The sequence below is a fragment of the Cebus imitator genome, unplaced genomic scaffold (assembly GCF_001604975.1).
Source record: "Cebus imitator isolate Cc_AM_T3 unplaced genomic scaffold, Cebus_imitator-1.0 Scaffold536, whole genome shotgun sequence".
Lineage (NCBI taxonomy): Eukaryota > Metazoa > Chordata > Mammalia > Primates > Cebidae > Cebus > Cebus imitator.
The window spans coordinates 301,766-317,276 of record NW_016107851.1 but is presented as its reverse complement, the minus strand read 5'-3'; the positions used below and the strand labels follow the sequence as shown (position 1 = coordinate 317,276).

At 42.9% G+C, this 15,511-nt stretch overlaps 1 protein-coding gene across 5 annotated transcripts in view; it reads right to left on the bottom strand.

Annotated features, from left to right (window-relative positions):
- Positions 1 to 15,179, bottom strand: part of TNFRSF19 (TNF receptor superfamily member 19) — a 109,484-nt gene extending 94,305 nt beyond the window's left edge. For 3 of the 5 annotated variants that reach the window (XM_037733524.1, XM_017514731.2, XM_037733526.1), the window contains exon 1: positions 14,610 to 15,179. The gene's annotated coding sequence lies outside the window, so the exon portion shown is untranslated. Of the gene's footprint in view, positions 1 to 5,489; positions 5,673 to 14,609 lie in introns of those variants that run through there. The other 2 variants (XM_037733525.1, XM_017514732.2) reach the window with 1 other exon arrangement.
- Between the last annotated feature and the right edge of the window lie 332 nt (positions 15,180 to 15,511).

Below are 15,511 nucleotides of genomic sequence, written 5' to 3'. Positions count from 1 at the left end.
ACGTTAAACATACACCTTTAATATCACCTAGACATTCTTCTCCCAGTATTTTGAAAAGCAAACTTTTGTACAAAAAGCTGCTCACAAATGTTCATAGCAGTTTTACGTACAATAGTTAAAAACTGTAAACAACCATGTGTCCATAAACAAGCAAAGAAATAAACAAGTTATGGTTCATGCAATGGAATACTAGTCAGCAATAAAAATTATTTAACTTTTGATACCTGTAATAATGTGGATGAATCTCAAAATAATTATTGTGAGTGAAAGGAGCCAGACCCCTCTTCCCAGGATGACATACTACATGACTACATGTATATGAAATTTCAGAAAATGCAAACTAATACATAGCAACAAAGCAGATCAGAGGTTGTCAGGGGCTTGAAGAGGGCAGGGAAATATGGAAGAAAAGGATTACAAAGAGTTGTAAGAAAACTTCTGGGTGTGTTTTATGTGTTCACCATCAGGACTGTGTTGGCAGTTTCACAGGTATGTCAAAACTTACCTAATTACAAATTTCAATATATGCCACTTACTATATGCCAATGAATCTCACTAAGGGTGTTAGTTTTGTCAAGTTTCAGTTGACATTAAATAACTGTGATATTTATGGGAGACAGAGTGATATTTTAATATATGTATACAATGTGTAATGACCAAATCAGGGTAATTAACCTATGCATCACCTCAAATCTTTATTTTTTCTTTATATTGGGAACCTTTAAAATCCTCTCTTCCAGCTTTTTGAAAATACACAACCAATTGTTAACTATATTCACCTTACAATGCTACAGAACACTATAATTTATCCCTTCTACCTAGCCGTAATTTTGTATCCATGAACCAACCTGTTCCTATTCTTTCCTCTCCTCTTCACTAGAAGGCTACTTTTAAAAGCCTATGAATATTTAATAATCAGCTGCCACAAGACACAAGTATTTAACTGTTTCACTGTTCCCTGGCTGTTTTACCACATAGGCAGCTGTCCACGGTATTTATTGGGGGTGTGCTTTTATTCAAATGGGCATTCATGTTCAATGTGTAGTCAACACAAATAGAACATGTTGGCCTTTTCCAGACTTTTTAATGCTTGACTTTAAATATTGATTCATCAGTTTTAAAAGGGTTTGGCTTTTTGGAGTTTTTGTTTCTATCGTGTTAATTTTTGAGGGGTAGAAGTGGCCACAGGGGACTGAATTAAGCATAGGTTCAGAGATTGCAACAGGTGAAAAAAGAAACAAATTCTTTTTGAGTGTTAGCAGAATTCCTCATTTATGTTTAAAAAGTCCCCATCATGCCCTAAATTCATGTAAAAGAGCTACAACTAGGAAATTGAATTAATATATTTAGGACAGCATGTGACATTACCTGTTGCAATCCATTTTCCATTATAAAACATATATAAAAAGCCTGTTATCTGAAGTTAAAAAAATAATGTTCTGTCCCTTTAAAAAACCACTTATACAGCTACTTTTACATGTGAACAATGTTCTTTATTCAGTCTTCTGCATAGAAAAGGCACATTGACAGCCGGGCACAGTGGCTCACACCTGCAATTCCAGCACTTTGGGAGCCCCAGGCAGGCGGATCATGATGTCAGGAGTTCGAGACCAGCCTGGCCAATATGGTGAAACTCCATCTCTACTAATAACACAAAAAAATTAGTCGGGCGTGATGGCACACGCCTGTAGTCCCAGCTACTCAAGAGGCTGAGGCAGAAGAATAGCTTGAACCCGGGAGGCAGAGGTTGCTGTAAGCCGGGATCTCGCCACTGCACTCCAGCCTGGCAACAGAGCGAGACTCTGTCAAAANAACAAGAGTGAAACTCTGTCTCAAAAAAAAAAAAAAAAAAAATTTTTTTTAATTAAAATTAAAAAGTAATACATCAAGGCTATGTGCAGTGGCCCATGCCTGTAATCCCAGCACTTTGGGAGGCCAAGGTGAGAGAGTTGCTTGAGATCAAGAATTTGAGACCACCCTGGGCAACAAAACAAGACCCCACGTCACCAAAAAAAAAAACTAAAAATGAGCAGGGCATTTGTAGAGCTGGCCTATTGTCCCAGCTACTTGGAGGCTGAGAGTTCAAGTGCCAGAACATGTGGGGAATAACCCATGGTGAATGGGTTGTCTGTATCACACCTGAGTTCACAGCCTAAATAAAGGGGAAAGGAGGCAGCGACGGTGCTGCGGGGTGGGAGCCAGCCCTCCTTTTCAGCCTCTTCCACTGACCTGACCCTTCCCTTTTATGGCCTCGGGGTCCTCATCTTTCTAATGAAGAGGATAGTTTCCAAAGGATGGCAAACTAAATTGCTTTAGTACCTTCTATTCAGTTATCTAATTTTATTTTACTTAAAATTATTGAGGTGAAATAAAGTAACCATTGTATTTATTTCTATTTATTTTATTTTGAGACAGGGTCTTGCTCTGTCACCCTGGCTGGAGTACAGTGGCACAATAAGAGCTCACTGCAGCCTCGAACTCAGGCTCAAGTGATCCTCCCACCTCAGCCTCCAGATAGCTGAGGGTATAGGTGTACACCACCATGCCCAACTAATTTATTTATTTATTTATTTTTGAGATAGAGTCTCACTTTGTTGCCCAGGCTCGAGTATACTGGGGAGATCTCGGCTCACTGCAACCTCTGCTTCCTCAGTTCAAATGATTCTCCTGCCTCAGCCTCCCAATTAGATGGGATTACAGGTGCCAATTACAGGTGCCGGTTACCAGGCCTGACTAATTTTTGTTTTGTTTTGTTTTTTAAATACAGAGATGGGTTTCACCATATTGGCCAAGCTGGTCTTGAACTCCTGACCTCAGGTGATCCACCTGCCTCGGTGTCCCAAAGTGCCATGCCCAGCTGATTTTTAAATTGATACCAGGTCTCCCTGTGTTGACCATGTTGATCTTGAACTTCTAGGTGCAAATGATCCTTCTGCCTGGGCAGAAGAAAAATAATTTTAGGATGAATATTTTTTCTTTATTTCTTTTTGAGACAGAATTTCACTCTTGTTGCCCAGGCTGGACTGCAATGGCACAATCTCGGCTTACCACGACCTCTGCCTCCTGGGTTCAAGCAGTTCTCCTGCCTCAGCCTCCCAAGTAGCTGAGCTTACAGGCACCTGCCACCATGTCTGGCTAATTTTTGTATTTTTAATGGAGACAGGGTTTCACTATGTTGACCAGGCTGGTCTTGAACTCCTGATCCCAGGTCATCTGCCCACCTCTGCCTCCCAGAGTGCTGGAATTACACTATGAGCCACCATGCCCAGCCCTCATTTATTTTTTAGGCTTTTATTTTATTACATTTTTTGAGACAGGGTCTCACTGTGTCCCCCAGGCTGGAGTGCAGTGGCATGATCACAGCTCACCAAAGCCTCCCAGCTCAAGTGATCCACACTGGACTCCCAAAGTGCTAGGATTACACACGTGAGGTTGTTTACACAGGTAAACTAAGTTTACCTCGCCATAAACTCCCATTTATTGTGCACCTTCTCTGTACCAGGCCCTGATCTGAGCCCCATGTACAGATGTGAACATGACCTTACTCTCCAGGGTCCAGGGGAAGGAAGGGCTGCTTCTGTGATCTGGAGTACTGAAGTCTGCATTCAGGAAAGATGAGAATGGAGGCCGGGCACAGTGGCTGATGACTGTATCCCAGTGCTTTGGGAGGCTGAGGGAGGACAATCACCTGAGGTCAGCAGTTTGAGACCAGCCTGACCAACATGGTGAAACCCTGTCTCTACTAAAAATACAAAAATTAGCTGGGTGTGGTGCTATGTGCCTGTAATCTACCTACTCAAGATGCTGAGGCAGGACGCTTGAACCTGGGAGGTGGAGGTTGCAGTGAACCGGGATCTCGCCACTGCACTCCAGCCTGGTGACAGAGCAAGACTCCATCTCAAAAAAAAAAAAAAAAAAAAAAAGGCACATCGACATTGCAATTTCCAGTGCATAACGCTCTTCATGTGCCCGTAACTGCATATTCAAGATCCAGCCTGGACTCAGAGTTGTAAGACACACTCTGACCAAAGAAACAAATAACTTTCGTGATTGTCCTGAAAATACTAACACATCTCAGTTAGCACTTGGTATGGAAAAAAGTTTCCTAAAGTCAATAAAGCCATCTGGCTTTGGTAATAAAGTAGGTGTGGTAAGACATTTTCATAGATTAAAAAGTAAAGAACTTAACAGAGCTCATGATAATGCTTCTTGCATTGACACCAAGGCCATATTTTCCAAATGTAAATGCATTTCTGTGTTTTTTTTTTCTTTCAGAACGATTTGATAAATGTTAAGCAAAGAAGCTTTCTAAGTACTCACATCTCCGTGAATGCCAAAAATTGTCTTCCACACTAGGACTCAATTCTCACCCCTCCAGTTGTATACCTTTCAATTAGATAATAAGCACTGCTTGGAATTTTTAAGACTACCTCAAAGCAGTGTTGGCAAAAACGCCTAAGGTGAATGCCCCACAGAAAACGTACTGTGTAAATCCTGAAGTAATGCAGTGTAATCCTCCCTTTTGCATCTAAGTATCTGATCATGAAATGGCAACACTAAAAAATATCGTTTGCATGAGGCATGGTTAACAATAACTGTTTCCTGTTTACATAAAGAAATTGTTTTGACTTGCAGTCAGACTGTCACTGGAGTAAAAACTACGTCTTCATACATATCTTGGGTTAGGCTGTTTCAGTTAAAAGAAACACTGAACAATGCTTATGGTTTTATATGCAAATTGAGTCCTTTATTAAAATACAAAAAATGACATGGATTTCTTACAATAGTGAACAGAGACTGGATGACTAGTGCGCTACCATCAAAACATATCACAGGGTTTTGATCCGCCAAACTTGATCTCCAGGAATATATCAGCCAAATTTCTGTTCCATGAGACAGCATTACAACACTGACACGCATTGTAAGAGCTGGTTTTCCATTATCACAAGCTCTACCCATGAATGCAATAATTCCTGCTGACCTCTAAGAAACTCTTTCCCACGGAAGGAGTACAGCCTGGGCGGCTCACAGACAACGCTCTCCTGCCGCCGGCGCCTACCCGGGATGCTGCCCCGAGACGCCGGCAGCAGCGCGCGGACTCCAGGGCCTCGGCAGAACGCGGGCGGGCGCTGGGGCCGGGTCGGGCTTGGGCAGAGTGACAGGCTCGCAGCCGTGGGCCTCACGGCAGATCTTTCTATTCACAACATCCCCGATAGGAGTCCAGGGCGCGTCGCCGGCACAGCGCGCGGGGACCCGGCGTGACTTCACACGCTCGCCTCCCGCCTCCTAGCCGCCTGACCCCGTACCGGGTCAGCCCCTCCGGGGGTTCTTTCGCGGCGCAGTCCTCCGCCCGTGAGCAGCCCCCGCCCGCGCGCCTCCCTCCCTCGGGCGGCCGCCCCCTTTCCCGGCTCCCACCCCGCGGGGATCCACCGGGGCAAGGGCTGGGCGCCCCGTGCGATGCCGCGCGCCCGAGACAGCGGAGCACCTACCTTCCCAGCCACCTGGGAGGTTCCAGGTCCGGGCCGAAGCCGGGACTCCGCGGAGGCTCAGGGATGCGCGGAGCCGTTCTGGGCAAAGCGCGGGGCGAGGACCTGCGACGGGGGCCAGTCCCGGGTGCACGCTGTGCGCCTATCCGCGCTGGGCTGCGCGCTCTCCCGTAGCCCGGCAACGGCCGCTGTCCCTGCGCCCCGCCCACCCTGCGCCCCGCCCACACCGTAGCCCGGCCCACAAACAGAGCCCCGCCCTCGACGTAGCCCCGCCCCTCCTGGAGCCCCGCCCCCATGCTCTCTGTGGCGCCCCCGTCCAGCCCCCTCTGAGTCCACCAGGTCCACTCTGCCTTCGGGGTCTTTGGAGGCCCCCACCCAGCGGATGAGTGTGAGGCAGACCGGGGGCTTGGGGATGGGGGACCGGAGACCACCAACAACGTGGCCGTGTTGGGAGACCTTCCTTCAGAGCGGGGAGGGAGGCTTCCTTTTCGTCCGGGGTGTTCCCCACCTTTCAACCGTTCCCGCGTGGGTCCGCAGCCCACCCAGAGGGGATAGTGCGGCCGGGTCTGCGCTGCTGCGCCTGAGGTCGGTCGAGGTCGCAGACCCAGCTCCCCAGCCGGCAGGGACTCGCCGGTGCGCGTTCCCACGGATGTCTCCCAGGGAAGCCGGGAAGCCCGAGTCCGCCTCCTGCAGGCCGGGGCCCCGCCGGGCCAGGACTCGCCCTGTGGCCGCCGCACCCGCGCGGCGGGAGGGCGTCTGCACCGCAGCTGTGGCTCACGCGCGTGCCAGGCGGGGCCAGAGCCAGGGACCCACTGGACAGTTTTGCAGAAAGGGTTAAGAGAATCATGTCTGCGACAAAATACTTTTCCAGCAGTAGAATCCTATGAAAGTGCCAGCAGTATTGTTCTTTTCGTTCAGCCAAGATACGGTGCATGACTTTAGTACCCGGGCATCCGCCCTTTCTCACGTGTTGGTTTTGACTTCCCGACTCCACCCTTTCTCACGTGTTGGTTTTGACTTCCCGACTCCACCCTTTCTCACGTGTTGGTTTTGACTTCCCGACTCAACTTCACTGTTTGGATGGGGCCAAGTCTTGTGTTTCTTTTCAATACCCCAAGGCTCATTGGAGCCCCTATCAGTATTTGTTGAATGAATGAGTGAATAGGTTGTTGTATTTAATTGCCCAAAAGCACAGCTTGTGATCCCAAGCTTCCAACAGCATAGCGGTATACTAGGTACTTGTGAATAGTGTTAAAAATATGATCATTGCCGATGCCACATCTTGATGGAGGCTGTATATTTCAAATCTAAAACATCCAGATCACCATGACTTATTCGTAAAAGATTTCCAAATGATGTACATTATCTTATTTGAACCTCAGGGCAAGTGTGTGCTTCCCTGTCCCATCTCCCAGCGGCTACCTGGATAGACTCCAGTCCTCAGTGCACATCACTACCATGTTCATTCCCACATCCCACTGAACCTGAAAAGTCACTTCTTTAACTGTGTTCCCTTCCCCAGCTAGACCTGGATCTCCCGAGAGCATATCCTAATTCCTTGATATCCTGGGGGCCTAGCCCACAATCGATCCTCAACACATCTAAGCTGAGTTACTGCATCTTCCTTTGCAAGGTCTCAGGCAGTCCCCCATCGTCCTCTCTGCCTCGGTGACCACCACCTCCACTACCATACAGGCCCTTCCCACCCTCACCACAGCACTGCCTCGGCCATTAATGCTGCTTCCCGCCTTTCATCACTGCCACCATCTGGCTGAAGAGTCCCCGGAGGTTCCTCATTGTAAAGAATGGATTCTGCACTCCTTAGATTAGCATTCCGAGATGCCCACGTGCCGCCCCACTCCTATTTCCAGCCTCGCCTGGCCTCTGGAGCAGGCTCTATAAACTGCACAGCATGGCCCTTCCTTTGCTCTCCCATCTTACCTCTGAGCTTTACCTACTTGCCTTACTCCTGTTTCAGGACCTCGCTCAAAGCCATGGCTCTCACGAGTTTTCCCTCAATTCTAAGCTTATATATTTACTTCCTCCAAGGCTTGTGGCAATTTAGCACTTGCCTATTCTGTCATGTCATAAGATTCTGTGTACTAACTTTCTTCTTCAAGGAGCTGAAAACACTTTCAGAGAAGGGGCATATTTTGTTCCGATTTGTATCTCTGACAGTATCAGTCATTCAAATAAATGTTCAACCAATGGTTTCTGAGTGGAATTGAATCTGCCAAGTCAGGAACTACCATCTCTGACTTCAACCAAATGTTATTCTTCTCTCTGACCACCTTTTGTCCTTAGAGACAGTAACACACTACTGAGTTCATTAGTTCTTGAATCATCTCCATGTGTTTTGACTGATCTTCCCAGTTAGGCTGTTAGCGCACAATAGAGAGAGACCTACTGTTAGTCTGCATGGGCTTGGGCATCTGACAATCTGGTCTCAATGCCAGCCTGTCATTCACTAGTGGCCGGACTTTGGAAAAGTTACTTAACCCCCTAAGCTTCTGGTTCTCCATCTGTAAAATGAGTTGCTTCATTGACGGTTGTTAAGTATTAATAGATAAGGTATTTAAAGTGCTTAGGCCAATGCCTGATACTAAATAGTAGCCAGTCTTAGTAGCAATATATCCTCACGCAATGCATAGCATCAATCAATAAGTGATCATTGATGGTGAGAAAAAGGACATTGACCCTCTGCTCTCTAGCCATTAGATACATCTTATTCTTTAAAGGCGAGACTCATTCAGTTAAATACAGTTGACCCCTCACATCCATGGATTCCACGTCATGGATTCAACCAACTGCAGATTGAAAATATTTGAAAAAAAATGAATGGTTGTGTCTGTACTGAACAGGTACACTTTATTTTCTCATTATTCCCTAAACAATATGGTATAACAACTATGTCCATAGCATTGACATTGTATTAATATTACAAGTAATCCAGAGATGATTTAAACCATATGCAAATGTATACCATTTTTTGTAAGAGACTTGAGCATCTGCAGATTTTGGTATCCAAGAGGGCCTCCTGAAAGCAATCCCCCTCGGATGCTGAGGGAACACTGTAGTTCCCACTTTCCTTCATTTGAATGTTACATGATTTGGAGACACTGTTTGAACAAAAACTCAGGCACATAATCGAGCACCAGTGGTAGCATTAAAAAAAAAATTTGTGGGCCGGGTGTGGTGGTTGATGCCTATAATCCCGGCACTTTGGGAGGTCAAGGTGGGTGGATCACCTGAGGTCAGGAGTTCAAGACCAGCCTGGCCAACATGGCAAAACCCCATCTCTACTAAAAATGCAAAAATCAGCCAGGTGTGGTGGCGTGCACCTGTAATCCCAGCTACTAGGGAGGCTGAGGCAGGTGAATCACTTGAACCCTGGAGGCAGAGGTTGCAGTGCTGAGATCACGCCACTGCACTCCAGCCTGGGGAACAGAGCAAGACTCCATCTCAAAAAAAAAAAAAAAAATTCTGTGATCCTTAGGCTCATGCAAAATGCAACTGGATGCTTGTAATTAGGACTGGGAGCATTTTATTTCCTTTAAAACACTGCATATCGTTAATGGGTTAAAATTTTTACTGGAAAAGCCAAATGGCTGTGAGGATCTTGGTAGAGATGTTTGTTTTTAAGATTTATGATAAAGGTTAGTTTTCTGAAGATAGTTTTAGCAATATCTGAGCTGAGGTAAAGTGCATCCATTTAAAATATTTTTCCCCAAAAGTTAAACTAATGAAAACTTGAAAAACTCTTAAAAAAATGGTTTCAGTGCTAAACTAGCTTACTGGAAGCAAAGCTAATGAAAAATTGCTTTAGTGACTTCTAGTCATTTCTAATTAGTGTAAATTACTGTTCCTTGGAAAAAAATGGAATAGAATGCAAGGCACAGGAGAATATGAAATTTTGTCTTTTTGGTTTATAGTGCTTGGCACATAGTAGATTCTCATTAAAAATTTGTTGGATGACTTAGTAATTGAGAGTTAGAATCTCAAAGGATAGTAAAATTTTCCAAATACAGTTAAGAAAATAAGTGGAGGTGGAACCCCCAAGACCTAGCTATTTAATCCCCAATACCCGCTACTGCCAATTATAGGCTATCAGCATGGAGCCGGAGGAGCACTGTGAGGCCAGTGCCCAATGACTTCCGGAGTGTCAAAGCTGGAATCAGAATCTGGGCTTCCTGCATGTTAACATAATCTTCACCAAACCATGGGTGCATAAACCATATACAAAAAAGCCACAGAGACTCTTTTTACATAATTTATATACTGTGGAACTCAAGACGCTCACAGAGCAAAGTTACATGTTGCAGCGCTTGCCCTGATCTTTATGAGTTTGTGATAACTTGGCCCTGGGTACCTTATCGGCCAGACCCTTTTCATGAGTTTGATGAGGGAAGAGATTGCCCATTGCCTCTCCTTCTCTCCTTCCTGATAAACAGGGTGGACTCCCCTACCTAGGGCTGGCTTAAGACCAGTATGGCTGAGCAACAGTCCATGGTGCTAAGCTATAGGGCCACCAAAGAATGGGGGACACTTAGCAGGACGGAGAAAACGGTCCTTATCAGAACGCCTCTCAAACAGAGTATGTTATGTTGGAAGGAATGGTTTTATGAAATCACTTGAAACCCCCACCTGACTTCTCCTTTCCCTTCTCATCAAAGAAAAAATGTAAGTCACAACGAAGGGTGTTAAACTACCTACTTAATCTAAAGAAGGATGCCGTGATTGTGGGTTTGAGGTAACAACTTTGGAGCCAAAGCTGAATGACTAGTGACAGTAGAGGAGAAATTAAAGCATAACCACCAGGGAGCCTCCCTCTGCCTTCCCATCATAGAACTCACCCAGTTGGACAACATTGTAAAGAACTACCCTTTAAAGGGTACCAAATCACTCATTCTTCCAGGGTGGCTTGGGCTGACCTTGCCATCACAGAAAGAGAATCTGTCTAAACCAATGCCAGATGGTTGAGTTCAGCTCACTCTTGAAGCAGAGGGAAAACAGATTATGCCTTCATGGCTTGGGGAGTTCCTTTATGGCCAACTGATGGAAAATACTATGAAAAATGTCGAACAGTTCTTACAAAATATATAAAAGGAAAAAAACCTGTAGCCCACATTTTTGGCCAAAATTTTGGCTATAATGTTTTAATGTTTGCTGACAGTCAAGTTCAGTTTTGTATAATTCTTTTTTTTTTTTTTTTTGAGATGGAGTCTCACTGTTGCCAGGCTGGAGTACAGGGCTTGATCTCGGCTCGCTGCAACCTCCGACTCCCTGGTTCAAGAGGTGCTCCTTCCTCAGCCTCCCAAGTAGCTGGGATTGCAGGCACGCACCATTACACCTGGCTAATGTTTGTATTTTTAGTAGAGATGGGGTTTCACCATGTTGGCCAGGATGGTCTTGATCTCCTGACCTTGTGATCTGCCTGCCTCGGCCTCCCAAAGTGCTGAGATTACAGGCAAACTTTGTGTAATTCTTATAGGAGAAAGAATCAACTGCCTAGCCCCAGAATGAAAAAAGTTTAGACCACAATGCTGCCACTGAATTATTCCTATAATGTTGCACGTTATTATTATTATTATTTTATTTATTTATTTATTTTTTTTTTTGAGACAGAGTTTCGTTCTTGTTACCCAGACTGGAGTGCAATGGCACCATCTTGGTTCACCACAACCTCCGCCCCCTGGGTTCAAGCAATCCTCTTGCCTCAGCCTCCCGAGTAGCTGGGACTACAGGCGCACACCACCATGCCCAGCTAATTTTTTGTATTTTTAGTAGAGACGGGGTTTCACCATGTTGACCAGGATGGTCTCGATCTCTTGACCTCGTGATCCACCCCCCTCAGCCTCCCAAAGTGCTGGGATTACAGGTGAGCCACCGCGCCCAGCCACATGTTATTTTTCATCCTCCCTAAGGCTCACTTTCCTCATCTGTAGAATGGGATGACAAAGTTACCTGTTGTGAATTTAAATGACATAGTGTTTTAAAAATATTGTTGCAGTGCCTGGCACACAAGTGCTCAAGATATATTATTGAATTAATTGATAATGAGTGAATTAATAGATATTAGGTCATGTTAGTAATAATCTTGTATATATAGGAACCCTAAGGAGGATGGTAAGTCCTACTATGAGGGCAGCTGTTTGGCCATGAGAGTCCTGTATTTGTGTTAAATTTTATCAATAACTAAATTAAAATTTTTCACACAAGATATATTTTTTCAAGGAAGAAAAAAACCAGAAAGAGCTAATGAAAACATGCTCAAGATTCCTAACATAATGAAACATGATATGAAACACATACCATGTTTGAAATGCACATTGAGTTTATGAACTGAAATTTCACAAAATCCCACTGGGACTATCCCTGGAGGAAAATTAACCTTTAATTATTAAACTTTTTGTGGATGCCACTGGCATCTTCTAAGAAAATATCAATTCCTTCAAAACACACAAAGATGTGTTGATATAATGCCAAACTCATATATACACATATACACAGAGACAAACACACAAATACATATATAATTCCACATTGCATTGATAACGTTAAATTTTTTGTGAAAATTATTTTACATGTGATGGTAAATTATGCATAGCAGATACTGTGTTTAGACAGTTTAGAAGTATAGAAGTAGAAGGAACAGATAGGAAATAATCAGACTAAGCTGGCTGACGTATCTATCATGGAAACAAAAAAATGTACAGTAGGAAGTGGCTGTCTTTATATTTCAAACTAACATTGTGCTTTGATGAGCTACAGGGTGCATTTGTTTCAGCAGTTGTTAGAAAGCAGACTCCACGTGCTAGACTGGAAAAAACATTGGACGAGAACTGGGAAATCAGCCACGTGACCTTGTTAAGCTAGGGACATTTGTTTTCTATAGCCTCAGTTTTCTCATCTGTAAAATGGCCATAAAAAGCCCAGTCCTGCTTATTTCATGAAGATGATGTGATCAACTCCCTCACTTTGCACATGAGAAAACTCTCTTGAAGTCATATAGCTAATTGATGACAGTATCATGACTCGACATAAAAGTCTTTTGAAGACTTGGACTTTCTGTAGGAACAAAGCTGCCATTGAAGCAACAGACAGGAAAGTGCTTTGAAAAATGTCACGAGGATTTCGTTCAGTAGAAGTATTATGGACTATATCTGCCAAAGTCCTTTTGTGGCAATTAATTAGCAAATGCCATTTGAGACTGTACCTGGAACTTTAGCAATAACCATCTTTCTTTTAAAATCAAAAACACTCTGTTTCATTTCTCAACAATGACACAAGAAGTAAACAATTAACTGACTTAATTCAAACACTGAAGTGGAGTTTCAAGGACTTCACTCGCCCAAGCTAGTTTTCTACAAAGCCTAAATTAATCAGATAATTACTAATTCTCCCCTTTGTTTTGTGCTGAGAGTCGGCATTTGTTAAAATGATCCTAGTGGCAGAATAAACAGTCATTAAAAAAATTTTTTAATCCCAAATCTGAACTAAATGAGCACGTTTCAAACACACTATTTCTTTAGGTATTGTCTCCAGCCATTGTTTTAAAAGGTTCATTTTCTTTATCTGAATGTGAACATTAATACCACTTTTGTGATTAAAAGGAAGATTTTAAGCAAACAAATTTTAAAAAATCAAACTAAACCAATATTTCAGGATGTTGTGAACATGATTCGATGTGTCATTAAGAAAAAAAAAAAAAAGTAAATACCTCTCCTGGCATAACTAAAAGTAACAGTTAAGTCTTTAAGATTAAATTCTTACTGACACACTTTAAAAATATAGTCAGTTTAGCATGGCTTTAAATAACCTCCACTTAACAACTAGCAAAATTTTAAAATTAAGTAAACAATGCTAATTACCTTCCTAATATCAAGAGGAAAGTGTAGAAAGTAATTTAATTAATTGGCTCTGAAAAATTAATTACATATGAAATGAGACTCATTAGAGCTTTCGTGTTTCATCAGAATTTCAGACTAAAGGATAACTGGTCTTATCACTTATGGTTTCTTTGTGGTTCAGCTAGCATAAAATAGACTTGTGATAATAATTAAATATTTTGCCCAAATAAATTTAGAACTAGAACGTTAAAACAAACCTGTGTGAACAAAGTAACAGTGTTACTTTTCCACTGTATTTAGTTCTTATATTTCACTGTAAAGATATTACTGTGTGTGTGTGTGTGTGTGTGTGTGTGTGTATCATGAACTGACAAAGAAATAACAATTAACTTTCAAATTCAGTACAGCAGTATAATTTGGTTTTGTCATGTGGGGCATTAGCTAAAGTGAAAATGTGACTAAAACACTTTATGTAACATAATAACTGTTGATTACTCAGATAGTTTTCATAAACAGTTGGCAAATTGTAACTTACAACAGCTGTCACTATAAATTTAAAGTAAATGTTAATTTAGAAATATTAACCTTGTGAATGTTTCTGTAAATAAGGCTTATGCTGTTTCCAAAGTTATAGAAAATCACTAGAGTATTTTTAGCCAAACTTAGTGCAACTTTAACCTCACTGTTTTTAAATTCTTCAGTTTTACACATAAAAGGCTTTAATCATACTTTAATGGTTTTTCAGTGATTCCCTTGAGTGTACAAACTGCATAAGGAAATGTATTTGATAGATTTACGTCTTGGAAGTGAGAGAATAAATAAACTAAAGAAACAGTATTGCCAGAGATACATTTTACTCTTTTATATAAGAAAATAAAGAAAGCATTTGCAACCAGCAAAGTTCCAGGGACTGTTTACTAAATAACCTGTAAATACTTAGCCATTGTAGCTCACAGATCTCAGGGGCTGAAGTACCCGTTGTGTGCTAAAGTTACCACTGTTCTGTTTTGTGCTGTTTGTAAAACTCATTCCCAAGGAAAATTTGCATGACAGATTGCAAACCCTCTTGTATAAACTACTAAAACTTGCATCAAATTCCATAGTTACTCTGATCCACACCTTCAGCATAATGTAGTATTCAGCTGTATAAATGCTTTCTACAAAACTAATTAAAACCATTCTTTTCTCAGAATACATGCAAAAAATGCAGTGAAAGCTACCACAAAACTTAAAACGAGTATCTGCAACATGCTGAGCTCTTTACAGTACTCACCCGTTCGGCAACTTAGTTCCTCCTGGCAGCACTTCTGTGCCAAATGCTTCTACCTTCCCAAAAATGTATGTCAGCACAAGCCCAGACGAAAGTTCAAATCCAGGAAAATAAAATTGAGCTTGGAGATGAAATGCCTGTAATCTGATCAGTGATCAGTTGCTGAACATCAAAGGCAGGGCTGAGTTTAAATATATGCACGGATATCAAGAAAGTTCACTTTCAGCAGGTAGTCACCCTCCCGTCTCCTAGTCCACACTTTCTTTTGTTAAACCTGGATCACGTTGTTTTCCTCCCCTGTTTTGCAATGAAGCAATGCTGGTAGTTCTCCCATGCTTGGGCTGAGTGGCTGGATCTGTAGCTTTTTTGGTTCCCAAGCTGTGTTGTGGACTGCGTGTTGGAAGCTTTTCCTAGTGCCAGCGGGTCCTGCTTTATCCCTTTCATCTCGCTGAGCTGCAGATCCCATGACATCATTCAGTGCCGTGGGACTGGTAGGAGAGCTATAATTCAGCCTGTGGGGGAGTTTAGCTCAAGAGAAGCCAGAGTTGGGCTGATTTCTAATCACGTTAGACTATTGTGCCTCACACAGGACAGTTTCTGTTATCTGTCTCCCAGCTGGGAAGGACAGCAACTGCTGCTGAATGCTTCTTGGGTGATAAGATCCCTGATGGATGGTCTCGCCAAATGACAGCATTTAATTGCCTCTTCGCTGATAAAAATCACAATTTCCTACAGAGACTGAATGTCAAATATTCAGCATAAATAGCACTGTGAGACCACTCTAAAACACAGCCAATGACACTAGCAGATGGACCGGATAACATTTTTACATTTTGTTTTCCTTAAAGTGACAAGTCTTTAAGGATTTTAGGTAAACTGCCCTTTCTTTGAAACATGCATTATTA